At 40.8% G+C, this 17,287-nt stretch overlaps 1 protein-coding gene and 1 long non-coding RNA gene across 4 annotated transcripts in view; one reads left to right on the top strand and one right to left on the bottom strand.

Moving 5' to 3' along the window:
- The window catches only part of LOC111180913 (uncharacterized), a 28,401-nt gene extending 21,732 nt beyond the window's left edge, over nt 1-6,669 (top strand). For 2 of the 3 annotated variants that reach the window (XR_016390944.1, XR_016390943.1), the window contains one exon: nt 4,562-5,605. This is a non-coding gene — a long non-coding RNA (uncharacterized LOC111180913). Of the gene's footprint in view, nt 1-4,561 lie in introns of all 3 variants that reach the window. The other variant, XR_016390942.1, reaches the window with a different exon arrangement.
- Nucleotides 6,670-7,854: 1,185 nt separating this feature from the next.
- The window catches only part of ZNF599 (zinc finger protein 599), a 65,843-nt gene continuing 56,410 nt past the window's right edge, over nt 7,855-17,287 (bottom strand). The window contains exon 7 of the mRNA XM_089902932.1: nt 7,855-16,773. The gene's annotated coding sequence lies outside the window, so the exon portion shown is untranslated. The remainder of the gene's footprint in view (nt 16,774-17,287) is intronic.

Raw genomic sequence — 17,287 nt, 5'->3', positions numbered from 1 at the left:
TTTGGTTACCATTTGCATGGAATATCTTTTTCCAGTCATTCATTTTCAGCCTATGTCTGAGAGTAATTATTGATAGTAAGGAGTTACCATTGTGATTTTGTTGTTTTCTGACTTTTTAAAAGTCCTTTTTTACTTCCTCTCTTCCTGTGTTCCTTTGTGACTTTTTTTTTCTTGATTGTGGTATGCTGTGATTCCTTTCCCTTTATGTTTTGAATTGACTAGAGGTTTTTTCTTTGTGGTTACTATGAGGCATACATAAAACCATAGATATAACATCTATTTTTAGCTAATGATGACAACTTCAGTTGCATGCAAAAATTTGTAACATTTCACTTCTCCAACCCACATATTATGTTATTGATGTCACAATTTACATTTTAATATTGTTTATCCATATCAAATTACAGTAGTCACAGTTATTTTAACAGTTTTGTATTTTACCTTTTATACTAGACTTAAAAGTGATTTATGCATACCACTACTATATTGGCATATTCTTTTTTCCAGTTTTATTGAGATATAATCAACATACAGCACTGTATAAGTTTAAGGTGTAGAGCATAATAACTTGGCTTTCATATATTGTGAAATGATTACCACATAAGCTTAGTTAATACCCATCATCTTACATAGAAACAAAAAAAAGTTTTTTCCCTTGTGATGAGGACTCTCAGGATTTACTCTAACTCTCAAGTATACCATACAGCAGTGTTAACTACAGTCATCATGTTGTACATTACATTTCCAGCACTTATCTCATAACTGGAAATTTGTAGCTTTCTGTATTAGAGTATTCTGAATTTGACTATATATGTGCCTTTACAGTACGAATTATACTTCCACGTTTTAATATTATTTTTAAAAAATTTAAGTTATTTATTTTTGGCTGTGTCGAGTCTTAGTTGCAACACGTGGGATATTCATTGTGGCACGTGGGATCTTTCATTGTGGTGTGCAGGCTTCTCTGTAGTTGAGGCGCACGAGCTCAGTAGTTGTGGCGCGCAGGCTTAGTTGCATGTGGGATGTTAGTTCCCTGACCAGGGATCGAACCCGCGTCCCCTGCATTGGAAGGTGGATTCTTTACCACTGGACCACGAGGGAAATCCCTAAAATTTTTATTGAAGAATTCCATTAGGACTTCCTGTGAAGCAGTTCTAGAGGTAATAAACTACTCAGGGTTTTTCGTTTTGTTTTGTTTTTTCCTCCTGGAAAAATCTGATCTTGCCTTCATTAAAAATTTTGACATATAACTGACAAAAAATAAATTTATATATATTATGTACTTTAAATATAAATATATTTAAAATATACAGTGATTATTTGATATAAGTACACACTGTGAAAATATAACTACAATCAAGTTAATTAACACATCCATCACTTTTTTTGGTAAGAATGCTTAAAATCTCTCCTAGCAAATTTCACGTATGTGATACAGTACTATAAACTATAGTCACTGTGCTGTACATTAGATCCTCAGAGTTTATAATGGAAAGGGTACAAACGTTTCTGAGAAGAAACCCACGACATTCCTCCAGAATCTCTTGTGTATAACAAACTGCTTTTTCTTTGCTGCTTTCAAAAATCTCTGTCTTTGATTTTGACAGTTTGATTATAAAGTGTCCTGTTGAAATTTTCTCTCTGTTGAAACTGACTGGGGAACTCTGAGATTCATTTATCTGGATGGTCCATATCTCTCTACATATTTGGGATGTTTTCACCCGTTATTTCTTTAAGTAAGTTTATTGCCACTTCTCCTTCTACAAGGACTCCCATAATGCATATATTGGTTCTTTTTTTTTTTTTGGATTAAACAACAAGAATTTATTTCTCACAGTTCTGGAACTGGAAGTCTGAGGTTAGGGTGCCAGGAGGGTGGGTGTCTGGTGAGAACTCTGTCTTTGGATTGCAGCTGGCTACCTTCTTGCTGTGTCTTCACATGGAGAGAGAGAGCTCTTCTTATAAGGACACTAATTCCATCATGAGGGGTCTTACACCCCACCCCACCCCACCCTCCCCGCCGCAATGCATATATTGGTTCTTAAAAGTCTCATAGGCTTTCTTCACTCTTTATCATTCTCCTTTCTTCCCCTCCCCCAACTGTATAATTTAAAATGATCTGTCTTTGAATTCATTGGTTCTACTGCATGATCAAATCTTCTGTTAAAGCTGTCTATGGAATTTTTGATTCATCATTGTATTCTCAGCTCCAGAATACATGTTTGGTTGTATGTTAAAGTTTCTGTCTCTTCATTTAACTTATTTTGATCACGTATTGTTTTTCTGATTCTGTTGTCTGTTTTAGCTCATAGTTTTTTTGAGATGATTATTTTTCAGTTCTTTGTTCATCTATTCATAGATCTCAATTTCTTTTTGACTGGTAACTGGCAAATTATTGTCTTCCTTTGGGGGTATCATTTTCCTATTTTACTATCTCTGCCTATGCTCTGCATCCCACCCTTTTCCATCCATTCATTCATCTGTCTTCACATTTGTCAGACAGAAGCAATCCCTAGCTGCATCATCTTCCTGGCTCTCTACTGTAAAACCTCAAGATGACACTTGGCTTTGTCTGGCCCATGTCTGGGCTGCTGAGAATAGTTGGAGTCATCAAGTGTCTGGATTGGCACTACTGCAGAGTAATGCCCTTGCCCCTCTCCTGCTTCCTTGCACAGCTCAGTCAGTTGATGTGTCTCTAACCCCCTCCTCGGCCCGACAGCCTCTTCCAACTACTTACTTTTGCATTATATCCCACATGTTCCATCGAATTCTTCATGCATAAGAAGGAAATCATGATCTTGCCCACTCCTCCATCCTCCACAGCTTCAGTAGATGGCCCTGTTTTTCAGAGAGTTGAGAAGGTGGGACCTTGTGCAAACTCGTAACACTGTGCCTCCATCTAACCCAACATTCAGCCACCATCATCATGCTTATTTTGTTTTCCATACTGCATGAATCCATCATCTTTACCACCTCCATGGGTTCCACCACGAACATCCTGGTCTAAGCTCTCATCATCTTTTGCCAAGACGATGCCAAAACACTTCTAACTGGTTGGCTCACATCTGCTCTGTTTCTTCTGATCAGCTCTCTCTCCTGCACCAGCTCTGCCATCCATGCAAGCATTGATCCATTCACCACTCACTCCCTGAGCCACTGATGTCTCAGCATACAACCTACTTTATGGCCTTCTTTCTTGCTGCTCAACCTTACAGAGCATCTCTTATCTGTCTCATACCTGTAGCTTCCCTTCCCAACTTTGTGGAAGAGGTCTCGCCCCCTGCCGTAGCTACTTCCTGCACCAGAGACTAAATCACACCTTCTCCTGCAACTTCGGAGGCTTCTCATGCTTCCTCCTAGAAAGGTAACCGGTATTTAGACTCTGTCACCATAGATTAGCTTTGACTGTCTTGACTTGATGTAAATGGAGTCCCACAGTTTATTCTGTCATGTCTGTCTTCTTTTGATCTTCGTTATGCCTGTGAGAGTCATTCTTGTGGTTCTACGTAGTTCAACTCTGTTCTTTCTCAGTGCTCAGCAGTATCTCATTGTATGCCCATTCTCCTGTGATTACCATTTTAATTTTTTCCTATTTCTGATATTATGAACATTCTTGTTCATGTTACTTTTGGAGGTATATACTATGTATATATAATATAGTACTCATTTTTGCGGGGAATATACAGAGAGGAATGACTGGGTCTTAGGCTATGTGTATGTTTAGCTTGAACAGAAACTGCCAGACAGTTTTACAGAGTGGCTGCACCCTTTCACGCTCCCACGAGCCATGTGTGAGAGTGCCCATTGCTACATTCCCATCAGCACTTGGTGTCTTCCCCTTTCCTTTCTGAGGCCCAGTGGTGAGGTGGCTCAGAACCACAGCACTGAAACCATTCTTGATGAGGTCATAGCTTTTATCCTAATTACCAAATGTAAGAACAGCACTAGCGACAGTGGATAATGGCCCACGATATGCTGAACGTTCAACCTGTGCCAGGCACTATGCTGAGTACTTTACAGGTGTGGTCTTGTTAACCCTCATGGCAGCTGGTGAATTAGGAACTGGGCATCTCCCAGTGTTTCAGGTTAGGAAATGGTGATTTACAGGTGGTTAATAACTGTCAAGATGACTGCTTGGTAGAGGCAGGGTTTGAACTGAAGTGACATTCTTCACCACCACGCTGTACTGGTTTTCGATGCAGCAGAAACCTGTTCCACTTTTCTGCACCTGGGCTTTGGTAGCACTTAGTCCCAGTGGTCCCTCTTTTCCAGTTCTAACTGGATTGTTCTCTGCCTCTTACTCTGATCACCTCCTAAGTATTGGCTTTGCCTGACATCTCATGGCCCTTTCTTTTTATTGTAATTAGTCTCCCAGAATGATCCGCCTCTACTCTTAGTTCTTCAGCTCATGCATGTTGTGTCCCATACCCATGCCGTAATATAGGCAGGATAGTTAACAGGTATTCATTGCTTTTTGGTGCTTGTAAACACTGTATATATACACTGTTTCAATTCATCCTCACAGTGATTTTTGAGACTCTACTTGTACTCTGATTTGTAGGTGAGGAAGCAGAAGCTTGTGGAAGTTGAACGGCTTGCTGAAGGTCAGAAAACTAGCAAGGTCGTGTTGCTGGGATTTGAGCCTGGGCTGATTCTCCCTAGGTACCATGATGTCAAACACAATACTCTGTTGGCTTCTAACATTTATATTTGACTACAGTTGTATACGTTTATATTAATCATAAACCTTGGTGTATGACACACTCATTATCTGGCAATGTACTATCATGTTTAATTTAGTTTTAAACTTTTCCCAGTCATTTATTTATTTCCCCTAAAAAGATTATAGTGGGAACTTCCCTGGTGGTCCAGTGGTTAAGACTCCATGCTTCCAATGCAAGGGATGTGGGTTCAATCCCTGGTCAGGGAACTAAGATCCCACATGCCGCGCAGCGTGGCCAAAAGATTAAAAAAAAAAAAAATTATAGTGAACGCCATCAACCAATGCAAGAACAGGAGTATTACCAACCAATATCCTACCTTGATCTATATATTTCTCCCTTTCCCATCCTCTCCCTTCCTGACAAAGATAATCACTGTCTTGAACTTGCCTTCATAATTTCATTACTTTATATGTGGGAGTGTTTTGTATTATAAATTGAATTTCTTTTGTAGATGTGGTGGCTTTCAGATTTTCTGTTTCTTGTGCTGGATGTGTTATTTTGCATCTTTCAAGCAGTTTGTCTATTTCATCTAGTTGTCAATTCATTGGTTTAATTAAAATCGTATCATACCTGTTTGTAAGCATACTTAAACAGCGTATTATATGGTTTTCTGTTTTTTAATTTCTGATAAATGGTTATCATACTTGATTGCTATGGCTTGAATGTGTACCCCTCACATTCATTTGTTGAAATCTTCACCTCCAAAGATGATGGTATTAGGAGTTAGGGCCGTTGGGAGGTGCAGAAGTCATAAGCGTTCAGTGTCTTATCCAACAGGCTCCAGAGAGATCCCTCATCCCTTCCACCATGTGGGGACAGAGCAAGAAGGCACTGGCTATGAACCAGAAAGAATGCCCTCACCAAAATGTGACCGTGCTGGCGCCTTGATCCTGGACTCCCCTGCCTCCAGAACTGTGAGAAACAAATTTCTGTTGTTTGTAAGCTACCCAGGCTTTGGTATGTTACAGCAGCCCAAATGGACCAAGACATTCATGTAGTTTTCTGATACATGCTTTTAAAGAATTCAGTGTTAAATTACTAAGAATCACTGTGTGTGAGCTGTAGTGTTTTTTTTTTCCTTCTTCTCAAAATATTCTGTTACGTCAATATATCACAATGTATTTATTGATTTTTCTGGACATTCACCTATTTCCATAATTATATCCAAAAATTCTCACTATACTACCTTGTTCAATGAAAGATACTTGTTTCCTTTTTCTTTCTTTTTTTATTTGGTGGTTATCCACGTTGCTGCACACACGTGCAGGAGTTTTAGTTGTAATTCTTCTTGTGAGTGGAATGACTGATGGAAAACAACTTTACAAGATGTTGCCCAGTGTTTTCTAAAGTGGCGTTATCAATTTGTTAACTTCACCAGCAATGAATGTGAGATTTCGTACACCACATCCTGTCCCACATATGATATTTTTGGGCTCTATAATTTCTTCCAGTTGAATAGGTGCTAACTGGTTTCTTACTCTGGTCTTCACTGGCATTTCATTACTTCACCTCATTACCACTGAGGTTGAACTCCTCATTAAAAGTTTTTTGGCCAGTGTGTATGTTCTTGTGGAATAGAATAGAGAGCCCAGAAATAGCCACTTTTTAATTGAAGTGTAGATGATTTACAATATTATATTAGTTTCATGTGTACAACATAGTGATTCCGTATTTTTATAAATTATATACTCTATTTAAAGTACTTACAAAACAATGGCTCTATTTTCCTGTGCTGTACAGTATATCCTTGTTGCTTATCTATTTCATACATAGTAGTTTATACCTCTTAATCCCATACAGCTATCTTGCCCCTCCTCCTTTACCTCTCCCTACTGGTAACCACTAGTTTGTTCTCTGAGTCTTGCTCCTGTTTTATATATATTGGGTTGGCCAAAAAGTGCCTTTGGTTTTTAAGTAAAAATAAAAGACACATTTTTCATTTTCACCAAGAACTTTATTTTTATTTATTTTTTTAAAAGGATTTTTAAAAATGTTTTTATATTTTATTTTATTTTCGGGGGCGTTGGGTCTTCGCTGCTGCACGTGGGCTTCCATCTAGTTACAGTGAGTGGGGGCTACTCTTCACTGTGGTGCACAGGCTTCTCATTGCAGTGGCTTCTCTTGTTGTGGAGCACAGGCTCTAGGTGTGTGGGCTTCAGTAGTTTTGGCACGCAGGCTCAGTATTTGTGGCTTGAGGGCTCTAGAGTGCAGGCTCAGTATTTGTGGCACACGGGCTTAGTTGCTTCACGGCATGTGGGATCTTCCCAGACCAGGGCTCGAACCCATATCCCCTGCACTGGCAAGCAGATTAACCTCTGTGCCACCAGGGAAGTCCCACTACTTTTGTCTTTTAACCTCCATAGTTTGTGTGTAGATGATTTCCTACCTATACTTATGTTCGCCTTTACTGGTGAGCTTTCCCATTTCATAATTTTCTTGTTTCTAGTTGTGGCCTTTTCTTTTCTGCCTACAGAAGATCCTTTAGCATTTGTTGTAAAGCTGGTTCGGTGGTGCTGAATTCTTTTAGCTTTTGCTTGTCTATAAAGCTTTTGATTTCTCCATAAAATCTGAACGAGAGTCTCGCTGGGTAGAGTATTCTTGGTTGTAGGTTTCCCCCTTTCATCACTTTAAATATATCATGCCATTCCCTTCTGGCCTGCAGAGTTTCTACTGAAAGTCAGCTGATAGCATTATGGGAATTCCCTTGTATGTTATTTGTTGCTTTTAATATTTTCTTTCTTACCATGTGTCTTGGCATGTTCCTCCTTGGATTAATCCCATATGGGACTCTGCACTTCCTGTGAACTTGGAGTGACTGTTACCTTTCCCGTGTTAAGGAAGTTTTCAGCTATTATCTCTTCAAGTATTTTCTTGGCCCTTTCTCTCTTCTCCTTCTGGGACCCTATAATGTGAATGTTAGTGTGTTTGATGTTGTCGCAGATATCTCTAAACTGTTCTCATTTCTTTTCTTTCTTTCTTCTTTGTTCTGTGGCAGCGATTTCCACCACTCTCTTCCAGTTCACTGACCCATTCTTCTGCCTCATTTATTCTGCTGTTGATCCCTTTATAGTGTATTTTTCATTTCAGTTATTGTATTCTTCAACTCTGTTCGGTTCTTTGTATTTTCTAACTCTTTGCTAAAAACTTCTTGTAACTTAAACTTCTCTGCATCCTTTCTTTTCCCGAATTCTTGGGTCATCTTTACGATCACTACTCTTAACTCTTCTTGGGTAGATTGCCCATCTCCACTTCATTTAGTTGTTCTTGTGGGTTTATTTCTTGTTGCTTCATCTGGAACATATTCCTTTGCTGTCTCATTTTGTCTGAATTTCTATTTGCATTTTTATGTGTGTTAGGTTCATTATGTTTTTCAACCTTGGAGAAGTGGCCCTCTGTAGGGGATGGACTATTTGTCCCAGCGGTACACTCCCCTCTCATCACCCAAGGGGCAGAGGACAGCTGGCCCTACAGTAGTTTCTGACCTGTACTTGAGGACTTAGTTACACAAGCTTAGGGATCATAGTTTTCTTGCTTATGGACTGCCCCCTGGTGAGTGAGGCTGGTCAAGAGGCTTGTGCAGGCTTCCTGGTGGGAGGGGCTGATGCCTACCCACTGGAGGGTAGAGCTGGGTTTTGGCCTTCTGGTGAACAGGGCCATGTCAAGGGATGTCTCTAGAGGTGGCTGTGGACTGAGGAAGTCTTTAGGCAGCCTGTCTGCCGATGGGTGGGGCTGTGTTCCCACCAAGTTGGCTGTTTGTTTGGTCTAAAGCATCGCAGCATGGGAGCCTACAGGCTTTTGGGTAGGGTTAGGTCTTGGTGCTAATGACCCCAGAAAGACTTCTGCCTTCAGTGACAAGTTAATGTAGATGAATACTCACCAATATCTCCGCCTCCAGTGTGTACGTCTCTAGGGTGAGATACAGCTGCCCCCTGCCTCCCCAGGAGACCCTCCAAGACCAGCAGGTAGGTCTGGTCTACACTCCTATGAAGTCACTGCTTTTGCCCTAGGTCCCAGTGTACATGAGACTGTGTGTGCACTCCAAGAGTGGAGTTTCTGTTTTCCCCAGTCCCGTGGAGCTCCTGCATTCAAGCCCTGCTGGCCTTCAAAAGTCAAATGCTCTGGGGCTCCTCCTCCTGATGCTGGACCCTCACGCTGGGGAGCCTGACGTGGGGCTAAGAACTCTCCTGTGGCAGAACTTCTGTGATATAATTATCCTCCAGTATTCTCCAGTTTGTGTCACCCACCTGGGAGGTACGGGATTTGATTATATTGTGAGTGTGCCCCTCCTACCATCTCGCTTTGGTTTCCTCTTTATGTCTTTGGCTGTAGAATTTTTTTTTGGTAGGTTCCAGTCATCTTTATTGATGGTAGTTCAGCAGTTAGTTGTGATTTTGGTGTGCTCATGAGAAGAGTTGAACACAAGGTCCTTCTCCACCATCTTGTTTCCTCTCACTGTCACTAGTTGTTTACTTTCCTGTTTTTGCCACATATTGTGTCTTTTTTCTATATTCAGTTCTGGAGTTAGGAAAGTCCAAGATCAAGATTCCTATGGGGTTCAGTTTCCTGGCTTGCAGAGAGCCACCTTCTCGCTATGTCCTCAAATGGAGAGAGAAGTCATCGTGTTCATAAGTGAGGACACACATTATGTTAAATATGTAACTTCTTCAGAATAAAAAGAAAAAATAATTTACACAAAAAAGAAAAAAAAATTCCAACAAATGAAAGTCCAGGACCAGATGGCTTCATAGGTGAATTCAATCAAACATTTAGAGAGAGAAGACCTAACACTCATCCTTCTCAAACTCTTCCAAAAAATTGCAGAGGATGGAACACTCCCAAACTCATTCTACAAGGCCACCATCATCACCCTGATACCAAAACCAGACAAAGATACTACAGAAAAAGAAAATTACAGCCCGATATCACTGATGAACCTAGATGCAAAAATCCTCAACAAAATACTAGCAAACAAACAGAATCCAACAGCACATTAAAAGGATCATACACCATGATCAAGTGGGATTTATCCCAGGGATGCAAGGATTCTTCAATATACGTTAATCAGTGTGATACACCATATTAACAAATTGAAGAATAAAAACCATGCTCTTCTCAATAGATGCAAAAAAACTTTTGAGAAAATTCAACACCAATTTATGATAAAAACACTCCAGAAAGTGGGCATAGAGGGAACCTACTTCAACATACTAAGGCCATATGCCATAAACAACAAACCCACAGCAAACATCATTCTCAGTGGTGAAAAACTGAAAGCGTTTCCTCTAAGATCAGGAACAAGACAAGGATGTCCACTGTTGCCACTATTACTCAACATAGTTTTGGAAGTCCTAGCCACGACAATCAGAGAAGGAAAAGAAATAAAAGGAATCCAAATTGGAAAGGAAGAAGTAAAGCTGTCACTGTTTGCAGATGACATGATACTATACATAGAGAATCCTAAAGATGCTACCAGAAAACTAATAGAGCTAATCAATGAATTTGGTAAAGTAGCAGGATACAAAATTAATGCACAGAAATCTCTTGCATTCCTATACACTAACAATGAAAGATCAGAAAGAGAAGTTAAGGAAACACTCCCAGTCACCACTGCAACAAAAAGAATAAAATACCTAGGAATAAACCTACCTAAGGAGGTAAAAGGCCTGTACTCAGAAGACTATAAGACACTGATGAAAGAAAACAAAGATGACACAAACAGATGGAGAGATATACCATGTTCTTGGATTGGAAGAATCAATATTGTGAAAATGACTATACTACCCAAAGCAATCTACAGATTCAATGCAATCCCTATCAAATTACCAATGGCATTTTTTTTTACAAAACTAGAAGAAAAAATCTTTAAATTTGTATGGAGACGCAAAACACCCCGAATAGCCAAAGCAATCTTGAGGGAAAAAAACGGAGCTGGAGAAATCAAACTCCCTGACTTCAGACTATACTACAAAACTACAGTAATCAAGACAGTATGGTAGTTTCACAGAAACAGAAATATTGACCAATGGAACAAGATAGAAAGCCCAGAGATAAACCCATGCACCTATTGTCAACTAACCTATGACAAAGGAGACAAGGATATACAATGGAGAAAAGACAGTCTCTTCAATAAGTGGTGCTGGGAAAACTGGACAGCTACATGTAAAAGAATGAAATTAGAACACTCCCTAACACCACACACAAAAATAATGTCAAAATGGATTAAAGACCTAAATGTAAGACTGGACACTATAAAACTCTTAGAGGAAAACATAGGAAGAACACTCTATGACATAAATCACAGCAAAAATCCCTTTTGACCCACCTCCTAGAGAAATGGAAATAAAAAAATAATAAATAAATGGGACCTAATTAAACTTAAAACTTTTGCACAGCAAAGGAAACCATAAACAAGTGGAAAAGACAACCCTCAGAATGGGAGAAAATATTTGCAAACGAAGCAGCTGACAAAGGATTAATCTCCAAAATATACAAGCAGCTCATGCAGCTCAATATCAAAAAACAAACAACCCAATCCAAAAATGGGCAGAAGAGCTAAATAGACATTTCCAAGAAGACATACAGATGGCCAAGAGGCATATGAAAAGCTGCTCAACATCATTAATTATTAGAGAAATGGAAATCAAAGCTACAGTGAGGTGTTACCTCACACCGGTAGAACGGGCATCATCAGAAAATCTAGAAACAACAAATGCTGGAGAGGGTGTGGAGAAAAGGGAACCTTCTTGCATTGTTGGTGGGAATGTAAATCGATACTATGGAGAACAGTATGGAGGTTCCTTAAAAAACTAAAAAATAGAATTACCATATGACCCAGCAATCCCACTACTAGGCATATACCCAGAGAAAACCATAATTCAAAAAGACGCATGCACCCCAATGTTCACTGCAGCACTGTTTACAATAGCCAGGTCATGGAAGCAACCTAAATGCCCACTGACAGACAAATGGATAAAGAAGATGTGGTACATATATACAATGGAATATTACTCAGCCATAAGAAGGAACAAAATTTGGTCATTTGTAGAGATGTGGATGGACCTAGAGACTCTATACAGAGTGAAGTCAGTCAGAAAGAGAAAAACGAATATCATATACTAACACATATATGTGGGATCTAGAGAAATGGTACAGATGAACTGGTTTGCAAGGCAGAAATAGAGACACAGATGTAGAGAACAAACATATGGACACCAAGGGGGGAAAGCAGGGGTTGGGGGGGGCGGTGGTGGGATGAATTGGGAGATTGGGATTGACATATACATAGTAATGTGTATAGAATAGATAACTAATAAGAACCTGCTGTATAAAAAATTAAATTTTTAAAAGAATCTGCATATAACAGCAAGTTGGGTAACCACAAAAAACATAAATAAATAAAAAGGAAACAAGTGAGTATCTTTAACTCAACAGTATAGTCAGAATTTATGGGTGTAATTATGGAAACAGGTGAATGTCCACAAAAATTGATAATATACTGTGATATACTGGTGTAACAGAATATTTCAAGAAGAAAGAAAGCTATAGTGCACACATTGTGATTCTTAGTTATTTAACACTGACTTTTTTAAAAGCATGTATCAGAAGACTATAGTAATGTCTTAGTCATTCAGGCTGCTGTGACAACGTACCACAGCCTGGGTAGCTTACAAACAGAAATTTGTTTCTCAGACTTTTGGAAGCTGGGAAGCCCAGGATCAAGGTGCCAGCATGGTCACATTCTGGTGAGGGCCTTATTCCTGGTTCATAGCTGGTGCCTTCCTGCTATCATGGTGGAAGGAGCAAAGGATCTCTCTGGAGCCTGTTTGATAAAACACTGATCCCATTCAGGAGGGTTCCACCCTCATGACTTACACAGTCCCACCTCTTAATACCATCATCTTTGGATGAGAGGATTTCAACATGTAGGGGACACATTCAAGCCATAGCAATCAACAATGATACTACTTATCAGAAATTAAAAAACAGAAAACTATATTTTCTTTAAATATACTTACAAGCAAGTATGATGTAATAAAGCGATGAACTGACAACTAGATGAAATAGACAAGCTGCTTGAAAGATGCAAAATAACACATCCAACACGAGAAACAGAATCTGAAATGCACCACATCTACAAAAGAAATTCAATTTATAATACAAAACACTCCCAATATAAAGTAATGAAATTATGAAAGCAAGTTCAAGACAGTGATTCAGGAAAAGAGAGGACTGGAAAAAGAAGAAATGTATAGATAGAGGTAGGATATTGGTTGGTAATACTCCTGTTCTTGCACTGGCTGATGGTGTTCACTATAATCTTTATAGAGAAAATAAATGATTGGAAAAAGTTTAAAAATACGACAGTGCACTGACAAAAGTGTGTCATTACACTAAGGTTTATGATTAATATAAACCTATACACCTGTAGTCAATTATAAATTTTAGAAGCCAACAGAATGTATTGTGTTTGATATCATGGTACCTGGGGAGAATCAGCCCAGAAACAAATCCTAGCAACACTCCCTTGCTAGTTTTGTGCCCTTCAGCAAGCCATTCAACTTCCACAAGCTTCTGCCCCCTCACCTACATATCAGTACAAATAGAGTCTCTCAAAAATCACTGTGAGGATGAACTGAAACACTGCACCTACAGTGCAAGGACCAAAAAGCAATGAATACTTGTTAACTATCCTGTCTGTATCACAGCATGGATATGGAACACCACGTGCATGAGTTGAAGCTGAAGAACGAAGTAGAGGTGGATCATTCAGGGAAACTAATTACAGTTAAAAGAAGGCCATGAGATGCCAGGCAAAGCCTTTTTTTTTTTGGCTGTGCTGCACAGCATACAGGATCGCAGTTCCCCGACGAGGGATTGAACCCATGCCCCCTGCAATGGAAGCACAGAGCCCTAACCAGTGGACTGCCAGGGAGTTTGCCAGGCAAAGCCAATACTGAGGAGGCAATCAGACTAAGAAGCACGGAACAATACAGTCGGAATTGGAAAAGAGCGACCACTGGAACCAAGTGCTACCAAAGCCCAGGTGCAGAAAAGTGGAACAGGTTTCTGCTGCATCGAAAACCAGTACAGCGTGGTGGTGAAGAATGTCACTTCAGTTCAAACCCTGCCTCTACCAAGCAGTCATCTTGACAGTTATTAACCACCTGTAAATCACCATTTCCTAACCTGAAACACTGGGAGATGCCCAGTTCCTAATTCACCAGCTGCCATGAGGGTTAACAAGACCACACCTGTAAAGTACTCAGCATAGTGCCTGGCACAGGTTGAACGTTCAGCATATCGTGGGCCATTATCCACTGTCGCTAGTGCTGTTCTTACATTTGGTAATTAGGATAAAAGCTATGACCTCATCAAGAATGGTTTCAGTGCTGTGGTTCTGAGCCACCTCACCACTGGGCCTCAGAAAGGAAAGGGGAAGACACCAAGTGCTGATGGGAATGTAGCAATGGGCACTCTCACACATGGCTCGTGGGAGCGTGAAAGGGTGCAGCCACTCTGTAAAACTGTCTGGCAGTTTCTGTTCAAGCTAAACATACACATAGCCTAAGACCCAGTCATTCCTCTCTCTGTATATTCCCCGCAAAAATGAGTACTATATTATATATACATAGTATATACCTCCAAAAGTAACATGAACAAGAATGTTCATAATATCAGAAATAGGAAAAAATTAAAATGGTAATCACAGGAGAATGGGCATACAATGAGATACTGCTGAGCACTGAGAAAGAACAGAGTTGAACTACGTAGAACCACAAGAATGACTCTCACAGGCATAACGAAGATCAAAAGAAGACAGACATGACAGAATAAACTGTGGGACTCCATTTACATCATGTTAAGACAGTCAAAGCTAATCTATGGTGACAGAGTCTAAATACCGGTTACCTTTCTAGGAGGAAGCATGAGAAGCCTCCGAAGTTGCAGGAGAAGGTGTCATTTAGTCTCTGGTGCAGGAAGTAGCTACGGCAGGGGGCGAGACCTCTTCCACAAAGTTGGGAAGGGAAGCTACAGGTATGAGACAGATAAGAGATGCTCTGTAAGGTTGAGCAGCAAGAAAGAAGGCCATGAAGTAGGTTGTATGCTGAGACATCAGTGGCTCAGGGAGTGGTGAATGTTTGGATCAATGCTTGTATGGATGGCAGAGCTGGTACAGGAGAGAGAAGAAACACAGAGCAAATGTGAGCCAACCAGTTAGAAGTGTCTTGGCATCGTCTTGGCAAAAGGTGATGAGAGCTTAGACCAGGATGTTTGTAGTGGAGCTCACAGAGGTGGTGGAGGTGATGGATTTACCCAATATGAAAAACATAAAATAAGCAGGATAATAATGGCTGAATGTTGGGTTAGATGGAGGCAGAGTGTTATGAGTTTGTACAAGGTCGTTTCCCACCTTCTCAACTGTCTGAATGACAAGGCCATCCACTGATACTGTGGAGGATGGAGGAGTGGGCAAGATCATGATTTCCTTCTAAGGTATGAAGAATGTGATGGAACATGTGGAATGTAATTGAAAGGTGAGTATTTGGAAGAGACTCCATCGGGCTGTGAAGGGGGCTAGAGACACACATGAACTGGCTGGGGAGTGCAAGGAAGCAGGAGAGGGGCAAGACCATGACTGCAGTGGCACCAATCAACACACTTTGTGACTCCAGCTGTTCTGAGCAGCCCAGACGTGGGCCAGACAAAGCCAAGTGTCATCCTGAGGCTCCAGTAAAGGAGGGCCAGGAAGACAACGCAGCTAGGGATTGCTTCTGTCTGACAAACAGAAGGACAGATGAACAGGTGGAGAAGGGTGGGATGCAGCCTACAGGCAGAGATGGTAACATGAACTCTTTTATTCTGAGTCTAGGAGGACATGTGAGAGATTATGCATTGTGATTGTTATTATTACATGAAGGATCCTAACAGCTGACTTTTTTTGAGCTTGTAACTATAACTCAGGCATGGTGCTAACTAATTTCATGCATCAAATGACTGTATCGTCAGACAGCCCAATGAGTTAGAAATTATCATCACTTTCATTTTTCAAGAGTAGGCTGAGTACAGCAGACTGGTTTGATGTAAACAAAACCCAGAAACCCATCTGCTCTTCTCCTTGGACACAGAGCTAAACCTCAGTTCCCAGCTGCATCGAAAGAGGGATATAGACTCACAGACATAGAGAGCAAGCTTGTGGCTGCCAAGGGGGAGGGCGGGGTGGGGGAGGGATGGATTGGGAATTTGGGATTAGTAGACGTAATCTGTTATATATATGTATGACTGAATTGCTTTTCTGTACACCAGAAACTAACACAACATTGTAAATCAACTATACTTCAGTAAAGTAAATTGAAAAAAAAAAAGGGATGGCCAACTGCCGAGTTCTTGTCAACAGAGTGTGAGGGGAAATAATGTAGGTGTGACTTCCATACTTCCTCTCATTTCCCCTATGCCAGTAGAATGATGCCAAGGTAACCATAAAGCCAGACAGGCGACACCTGGGTCTCTGAATAACCGTGTGATACAATCTCACACGCTGACCCACACGAGCCCTGCCATGAGTGAGAAAAATCCTTCATGTGTTGAGCCACTCAGCTTTTGGAGATTATCTGTTACTGCAGTGAACATTAACAGCCTAAATTAACTAAAGGAGGCCCGACAAAACCATGCAGCTTCCCTATTGCCAGTGGGCTGGTGACCGGCAAAGGCAGGTTTTAATACCAAGCAGTTGGAGCCCAGAGCCTTGCCCTTATACATAAAACAGGTTCTTTACCCTGTGGCAGAAAAGAATCTGTTGAGGTGGGAGGACAAAGGGACTTCGAGACAGAGAGCTCTACACCGACCCAGGCACCCATGGAGGCCACAACAAGAAGCTTCCCACGGAATTCCAGAGGCAGTGGTCCCCTCAGTTAAGGTTGCCATGACCCCTCCTGCCCAACACTTGGTCACCCACCTGGACAGGCACTTTGGGAGAGGCTTCTCTTCACCACCCACAGCTCCTGCCTGTGCTTCAGCGGGTGGATTAGATCTGGTTTGGGAACCGGATATCCTGTTTGTGGAGAAAGAAATAAGATATTTGTATTTTAGCAAAGACAAAAAGAAATGTTTCAGTCCTGTCTGGGACTTTGAGATGGAGAGACCTCAGAATGAGGCTGCTCTTGTCCAAACTGATCTGTGACCTGGGAACCAAAGCCAAGAACGTTATCATTAGGCCCTAAAGGCTGAGTAGGGTAGTGCTAGCTGTCTAGGGTGATCCATCTCCCTAGTCCTGGAGGACCCCCCAAAACTGTCCAGATGCAGTCATGGGACCCAGATGCACTAGTGTTCATGGAACATTAATTATGACCATTGCTAACAACTGCCTTCCTTGATACTGACCCACTTTTTATTTAACTTTAGTACATGTCTTCATATAGGGAATCTTGTGTCCATATAAGAAATGGAAAAACCAGTTTCATTTGCCACAAATGCAAAGTTACTGCAAGAAAATCAAAACAGAACTATCAAGTCTCAATGAACTCATGCTGCCTGCCCAGGGCTCTGAGTCTGAGGCTGTCCCTTCT

This window comes from Delphinapterus leucas, chromosome 20 (genome assembly GCF_059928025.1).
Source record: "Delphinapterus leucas isolate spDelLeu-1000000601 "Yukka" chromosome 20, BTC_Dleu_Yukka2, whole genome shotgun sequence".
NCBI classification, from domain to species: Eukaryota; Metazoa; Chordata; class Mammalia; order Artiodactyla; family Monodontidae; genus Delphinapterus; species Delphinapterus leucas.
This window is presented reverse-complemented; position numbering and strand designations above follow the sequence as displayed.